The sequence below is a fragment of the Triticum urartu genome, chromosome 6 (genome assembly GCF_003073215.2).
Source record: "Triticum urartu cultivar G1812 chromosome 6, Tu2.1, whole genome shotgun sequence".
In the NCBI taxonomy this organism is placed as follows: domain Eukaryota; kingdom Viridiplantae; phylum Streptophyta; class Magnoliopsida; order Poales; family Poaceae; genus Triticum; species Triticum urartu.
Window position 1 is genome coordinate 109,822,818 of NC_053027.1, and position 8,102 is coordinate 109,830,919.

Genomic DNA, 8,102 nt, shown 5'->3' on the forward strand with positions numbered 1-8,102 from the left:
TGGTGTGTGGTTCTTTAGCATAGGAACAGACATGGCAAGCAGTCCTCACAAGTCACAAGCGGACTCGATACCTCAGCAGTTGGGTATGGTTAATCAAAAAGGAGTGGAGAGATAAACAGTGTCATCTAAATTAAGTTCGCATGGACGGTGTTGATATATGTCTTAATTGTGTTTCACAACACACTAGTTTAAAACCTGCTAATTAATTCCAACTCAAGTGTATTGTAGAGAAGCGTACGTGTCCCATGTGTAGGAAACACTTTTTTTCATGGATTGTGATGGACAAGCTTATTAAAATTAAACCCAGAGGCCAGAGCTAAGGAAATATTTAGTCATGTCTATGTGCAGATGTCATAGAAAACTGATATTACCCGATACATAAGGACAAAGTTCCAAATCTGATTCAGATTGCGATTCCTGGTGCAGACATATTTCAAGTGAAAATAAAAGTATTTTACAACCTTTATCTATATCTAGAATTATCTTTTTAGGAGCAACCCGTTACCATCTAACTTAAAAAATGTTTTGACAATTTTTTATTTTGTTTTGGTTGGGGTGCACCTTGTCTAGACAGTAGTGCAAAGCCTTAGCGACCCATAAGGACCCCAATAGCAAGCTATTGTTGTGGGTTCTTCTTCATAAAAAATAAATTTTAATATCATTGCAAGGATGTATCTCATATATCAGATATTAAATTGATAAGAACAGATCATTTCATCTTAGCCAAAAGCCCGAGAAAAGTATGCTTTCGTAGGAGGCTGTGCGCTTCATCAACCGACTTCACGCCCTGCACAAACGAGGTGGTACTAATCCATCTATGACCTGTCCTTGGGGAACCTTCGGCTCTGTGCTTGCCGTCGTTTTGGGCTTGGAACCTGCATGAGACAAATGAAGCCCACAATCATCTGATGGTACTGCTCGGACGGCCCGTTAAAACTGTTGATTCCCAGCCCTCTTCTTCGGGAAGAAGGGAAGAAGAGCCAAAGTCGAGGGAGGCACGGAGGAACTACCTTCTTCGTCAGAAGGGAAGAAGAACCAAAGTTGCTTGCCAACTTGCAGCAGGAACCCTATCACTATCAGGCCGGAGATGAGCTGAACCTGTGAACCAGTTCGGTAGTTTGAGCTTTTACGGCATGTATAATGATGGCATATGGATACATATGCCCCATGACAAAAAGTAATTTGAGGCACTTATATTAATTTTTTCTCTCCAGTGCAAGCTATCACTAGTGAGCCTTATTAAGAAATAGAAAATAAAAACTCTAGTACACATGCATCTCTACTTTTCACTCCAACCTTTTCAGTTTTTGTCATCGGACTATACTTTTTTTTTTCAAACACCCACCTTCTGAAAAGGATCCCGCTTCCCTATCCAAACCTACTTTACGTCATATCCAATCATATATTACATGCGAGGCATCACCTTGAAATTATGCATGGCCTTGTAGCCAAAAAAGCAAAGGGTCTGAAGTCTAGGACGAGAACGGCTCGCCGGAACACGTTTAGCAGACAAGCAAGAGAGTCCTGGTTCACCTGGTGCACGTACTACAAAGGGCAAAGAAGGCACACCACTCTGCCGGTGAACTTGCTGACTCTGCTGGATCTTGCGTATTTTAGACAGAAGACTGTTGTAGCAAAATGTTGGTTAGTAGCACAGGGAAAAAAATAGAAACACGCCGTCTGTGGGAATCGAACCAACGAACCTTGCGTATTTCAGACAGAAGAGAAAAAAAACACGCCGTCTGTGGGAATCGAACCCACGACCACGTGGTTAAAAGCCACGCGCTCTACCAGCTGAGCTAAGACGGCCTACGAAATGGTTAGTCACTCCTGCTATATAGTCGGAATAGATATTCGCTAGCTTTGTCACAATTGGAGATCCGTGCCAATCTCAAACGCGCGAGGTTTTACTCTCTACTACTAGAAACGACTGGGAAATCTAAACTTGAGAATCGGAATCCGCGATTTTCTTAGGGCCACACTTCTGGTTATGTTGCGCAATACCATCTCAATGTTGAAACTCTGCCACCGGCGCTTATTACTGCAACGTAAATGGCTTTGACCCAAGCCCATATAGCGCCATTCGTCTTATCTTTACCCGTTGCTCTTAAAGGCTGTGGTGTGTACAGTATTTAATTCCCAATGATCACCTTGATCTTTGAAAATAAAAAAAAACTATGATCTTCGTGTGTTTGCAGGAACAAAGGACTAATACACTATGTCAAGAATTTTGCACATTCACACAATTGTTGCACCATCAAACTATTGAGTCTCATTACGTACTTCTGTTGCCGCACCATCTGCGGTTCATGTTTGTTCTGTGCATACCAAAATTCTGGCTTCCAGGAGCACCGAAGAATGTACTTAATTTTTGTCTGGGCTATGTGTTCATTGAGTGTAAATGCCTCTATGTTCATGGCTATGGATCAGTCCCTGCAAAATCAGCAAATGTGTGATATTTTGTTATTATTTCTGTTTCTTGCTGAGCATATAAATGAGTGTGATCGTCATTTCTGTTGTCAGGAAGATGGCCCAAATGCAGTGGTAAGAGTTGAGGTTGCTGCTGACAACATGTAGCGAAAAAAGGGCACCAATATATACATATTGTGAGCTTGCTGATAAATTGTCGGACTTGCTTAATCATCCATATCAACCAGTATTTTAAATGTTTATTTGATGTGGATGCAGCATAGAGTAGTGTTCTCCTTTTGCTATTGCTTTTAAATTCAATGTTCAGTGCAATAAAACAGTATGTCTCCTGCTGACTTTTTCAAAATTGAAGCTAACTGGTGTTGATGTTGTGCAACGTCGAAAGTTAGAATCTTTGAAATAAATGGACAAAGTAGTTTCTTCTGTATATTAGATCGGACAATCCGTATATACTAGAAGTACATTGTTGAATCTCAAATCAAGAGGACGGTATCTAACTGGTCTTTCATCTATTTTTCTTTTTAAGGAACCGGAAAGTTTAGCAAAGTCAGTACAATGGGCAAGAGATCAGTTAATTTGTTATTCTTGTTGCTAATAAAGAAATTTTTGGGACAATGGTTGTAGCAAGATTTGTGCTTACATTTGTACTGTGGATGTGTAGAAGCAACCACATTGTTGGTACCTGAAGGCACACTCAACAAGATTATCGACCCTTTTATTATTTGGTTTGCACCTGACTATCATACATTCCATTGTTTGTTAGTCATGGACTTCCTCCGTCCGGAATTACTTGTTGGAGAAATGGATGTATCTAGACATATTTTAGGTCTAGATACATCTATTTTTATCCATTTTCGCAAGAAATAATTTCGGACGGAGGGAGTAGGTGACAAGTGATGATCTACTTACCAGAAGTCTACAAGTCGGTATATTTTTCTCTTCAACTCATCACCTTGGTATTTTTTGTGTGTTCTTCAAGTCTTGACGTGGATGACATCTAGGGGACTTGGTGGCTTTGTTTAAAAATATTCTGTAAAAAAATAAAAGGATAATAAGAAAATTCCAAAAAGGAGAACTAATTAAAAGGATTTTATTTTTATTTTCCCATCCTCATGGCCTTGCTATCTTTCTAATTAATACGGAAGTTAGTTGCCCCCAACTCCAGGGAATGGGTCAGCCAGTATAGAATTCCGGGAGGCAGAATTTACAAGTTGGATTTCTACCCATGGAAGCGACGGGGATACCCACTGGGAATGAGACTACCTAATGATCCCTCGGTGTTCAAACTTGCTTGGTTCCAGTCTATGATACTTTGCTACCAGACTAGTCCTTGCTTCCAGTGAAATTACCAAACTGGTCATGTTCAGATAATAATGGCAAACACAATTAATTAAGCTCAAGCATAACCAATTATTTGGTCATCACCAATTTGGACAGATGGGTAGATTTTGGACACAGACAAACATACCCTAGCCTTCGGAAACCAGCTGAACGGGCAGGTGTTGGTTGCAAACTGCATGGCAGACATGTTTCTTAATTAAATAAACTAGCTACATATCTCACAGCAATAAAGTTCTCAGCTCTCTCATCCTATATAATTGAGTTTATGCGCACTTGGATCAGATACTGTAGTTGCTTCTTTCAATTTGCACCAGGTATGGAAAAATCAATCATTTTGCACCTATGAGGCCACTCTAATTTAGCACTTGGAACCAACTAAAATGAAAACCAACCTGGAGCCACATCCCAGTCCACAGCCATAAGTTGCCGCCGTGGAAAGCACCTAGCCCCGAATCCACAGCGCTGAGGGCGGGAGCAAACAAAGCAACCAAGGAGAGACAGGGAGAGATGGCATGTGCGGTGCTGACCAACATGGCAGCCTGCATGGCCCAATTGTTTGGTTTTCCTCCTACTTGACGCAAAGTGAATTTGGAATGGCTCCACTATAGCAAAGCGATTGGTTTTCATATAGCTGGTGCAAAGTGAATTTGGAATGGCTCCACTATAGCAAAGCGATTGGTTTTCATATAGCTGGTGCAAAGTGAAGAAGCAACGACAATACCTGGTCCAAAAGTTCAATAAACTCTCTACTTCGCGAGGTTCTCATAAATTACATTCCCGAGCTCTCTCTTTCTCTTGTTATCCATCTTCCTTGTTATTAATAATCCAGCGAAAAAACCACCTACTGTTGCAGCACAAATCATCCATGTCCTCTGCACTTCCTTCGGGACAAACTCCCTACGAGCATTCAAAGAGCTGGAAAGATGCCATAATTAGCGTACCTTGCCCAAAAAAGGAACAACTGAAAAATAGGTTTTATGAGGAACACATATTATATAGATGTATATACTTCTCAATGATGCGCGTAAGGATATCATTACTCAATGAGGAAACCTTGGTTGCTCGAACCACCTCATACAGTGCATCTAACTATACAAATACAAACGAAATAGTTTGATCAACATTGAAACGTAAAATCTTCAGAAGACAGGTAGGTAAGCTGAAGCAAGGATTCGTAGTAATTACCCAGTGTCTTTTGTTTGATGTTTTTTGTCATTTAAAGCTGATTATCCATTTATAAATAATTTTGTGTTCGGTGTTTTTTGGTAGCTGCCATTATCGTGTAGGCATGTATTTCTCTTATGAGCCGGTTGTAGTATTTATCTTCAGGCTGTGTTAGCATGGACTTCTTGGCTCGATTTAGTACGCTGGTTCATGTCGGTCAACTTAACTAAAGAACCCGATTCTTTTTTATGGCGGTAGCCTTCTTCTAGAGTTTCCTCGTATGATCTATGTATGTGGACCTCATAAACACTGGGCCTCGGAGGCAACATATTTGGAAACCTAAGGTGCCGCTCAAGATTAAGATCTTCATGTGGTTTCTGCATAGAGGGGTCATCCTAATTTGGCAAAACGTATGTGGCAGAGGCATAAAAAGTGTTGCTTTTCTGATTACAAGAGGGAACAAAACAACATCTCTTTCTTTTGTGTCCATTTGCCTCCCTTCTTTGGTGTACGTTTCATGTAGCTTTCAACTTACCTCCACCTAGTAGTGTATTGAACTTGTTCGAGAACTGATTGGGTGGGATTCATCCTAAGTGTAAGGCACACATCCTTGTGGGAGTGTGCGCTTTTCTCTGGGCCATATAGAGATGCCGTAATGACCATGTGTTAATAGAACGAAGATACCAAATTTTCTGAAGGTCAATTTCCAAGCTACAAGATGGATCTGTACGTGCTCCTTAATTCAGTGTGCGGAAGCGCAAGAGTATATGTAATTTGGGTGCAACCCATGAGAGAAGGTAGCACGGGCTCAACCAATTTGGATGGCGATCTATTAATGGGCTATGTGTGTAGGCATGTATTTCTCTTATCAGCCGGTTGTAGCATTTATCTTCAGGTTGTGTTTGCGTTGTATCGGATGACATGACTTATACCCTATTTATCTTCAATAAATATATGGTTGTGTGCATCGCAATGATGCCGAGGCTGGGGGTTAAACCTCCATTTTGAAAGAAAAAAAAAGCTTAGAAGTAACCCAGTATGGTACCACTAAATAATTTGATTTCTTTATCACTAGAATCGATACTCGACAAATATTAAACCAATATGCTCAGAAATCAGAATTGAGACTTTGCACACCGCTGAGCAAAAGAGCTATACTCACTTAGACAAATCTTTGAAGATGCGTAGGGTATGATGACTCAACAATTTTATTTTTGCAAGCTAAGGCCTGAGATTAGACATAGCAACTGGTAAGTAAAACTTGGAGCACATGACTGCATTTACCTATAATTTAATCACTGATGGAGTTTGGCAATTTCGTAATGCATTTAACGAACACTTGGGGCGCTATCCATTTCGCTGTTGTCAGCGGCTATGCAGTTCCGAACAACAAAAATAAGGAAAAAGTTCGGTTCATTATGAAGTGACCCAAATAAAATGCGCGTCCAGTTGAGTGTTAAACGAATTAAACCTGAACGACGTAGGACGCAAAAATCTCGCTTGAAGCTAGGCTAGGTTAGGGAATCAAGATTCCGCAGACTAGACAGCCAGAACCAGGGAGCGCCTTGCGGCAGATATCAAAGAGGATCCAAGGGGCGAAATTGGAAAAATCACCTCGTCTAGTGGAGACTTGGGAGGCAAATCAGCTCGAGTAGAGGAATGCAGCCGACGGCTGTGTGAGGGCCGGAGCGCGACCGCTACTCCCTCTACTCCTGAAAGCCTAGCGGCGGCCGCCGCTGGGATGGCACGGCGGAAGGCGGACCCGCGCAGCACCGTCGATGTCATCCCCCTCCTCTCTCTCTCTCTCTCTCTCTCTTGGTTAGGAAGGTGTCTGGTGTAGTATTGGTTATCTGGGCCAATTCCACCTCAGTCCGAAAAGGCCCATCTCCAGCCCTTTATAAACTGAATTTTGGGGAGTTAAGGCAACTTGGGTCTGTGCGAACAAAAAATATGACCCAACATGTTGAAGCAAACGGACGGGATGTCCGTTTTCATGTATGCTTTGACCTATTTTCTCAGCCCGAAAATTTTCAAGTATGTCAAAAAAATTGTTCATGGACAAAATAATTGTTCATGTGTACTGAAAAAAAATATTCACCGTATAGTAAAGACGTTCGTGGGGTATTAAAAGAATGTTCATCATATGTTTAAAAAATGCTCACTGTGTATTTAAAAAAATATTCATTCCATCTCATAAAATATTTTTCGTGTATTAGGAATGTTGAGTATTTCAAAATGATCACCATGTATTTAAATTTTTTTGACTGTGGCACGAAAAATGTCATCATTTTTTTAATGTTCATAGTGTGTTTTAAAAATAGTCCATGATGTTTTTTTAGAAAAAATGTTCGTTGTGTTAGAATTATTAGGCTTTAGCCCATTATCATTTACAATCATTCCTAGGAAGAATCCCAAAGAGCACATAGGGTCCATTCATGCATGGAAGGAGGAGTGGAAAAAGTTTAGGCCCACCACGTTAGTGAAGGGTGTGAAACATCAACGCGTAACGCGAGTTATTACATACACAACTAAAGAGCTTGAGAAGACACATACACACGTACTCCTCCTCCGTCGTCACCTCGCCAAAACTTGCGTTGTATTTCGTGATCAAGTCGAGTAGCGCTTACCACTACCAAGGGGTTAGTTGCAACTCATCTATAAAAGGTCGCTCCTCTTTCCAAACAAGATAGACTTCATCTCCAAGGTGTCTACCTCCTGCTTCTAAAGCTTTGTGCCGCCTACCGCTTTCCCAACTCGCTTCTCGATGTGCACCAAGAAGTGAGACAATAGATCTCTGAAGTTGTATCTCTCGCGACATGTACGAGAGAGAGAGAGGCAATCATATTTTTCGAGAGCGGTCTAGCGTGACTGCTGGATTTTCCTCCATCGTGGCAGAGCTCGTCGACTTCTTCTCCGACGTCGGTCACCTCCTCGGCGACATGATGAACGACACACATGCATCTTCTTCCACTACATTCTACTCCTTTTATCTATAGAGATGGATATGATGTTTGTCTGTTACGTACCCGACTTTATGACTACTTACAGAGTGCGGCGTTTCGATGCCCAGGCTCATCTGCACCCGTCCAGAAAAATAATAATAAAAAATTCAAAAAACATTCAAAAAATTCCAATCTTTTTTTGCATGGTAGACAATTTATCACGTG

The 8,102-nt window shown here is 41.2% G+C and overlaps 1 long non-coding RNA gene and 2 other non-coding genes across 3 annotated transcripts; all 3 read right to left on the minus strand.

The window, feature by feature from the left end:
* Positions 1-550: 550 nt before the first annotated feature.
* LOC125517852 lies at positions 551-744 on the minus strand. Its single transcript, XR_007287850.1, has one exon. It is a non-coding gene; the product is annotated as a U2 spliceosomal RNA (small nuclear RNA).
* A 992-nt stretch (positions 745-1,736) lies between these two features.
* On the minus strand, positions 1,737-1,809 carry TRNAK-UUU. The gene has a single exon. It is a non-coding gene; the product is annotated as a tRNA-Lys (tRNA).
* A 2,091-nt stretch (positions 1,810-3,900) lies between these two features.
* LOC125517215 lies at positions 3,901-6,782 on the minus strand. The gene is made up of 2 exons (XR_007287480.1): positions 6,550-6,782; positions 3,901-4,686 (listed from the first exon to the last, which is right to left on the minus strand). It is a non-coding gene; the product is annotated as an uncharacterized LOC125517215 (long non-coding RNA).
* Between the last annotated feature and the right edge of the window lie 1,320 nt (positions 6,783-8,102).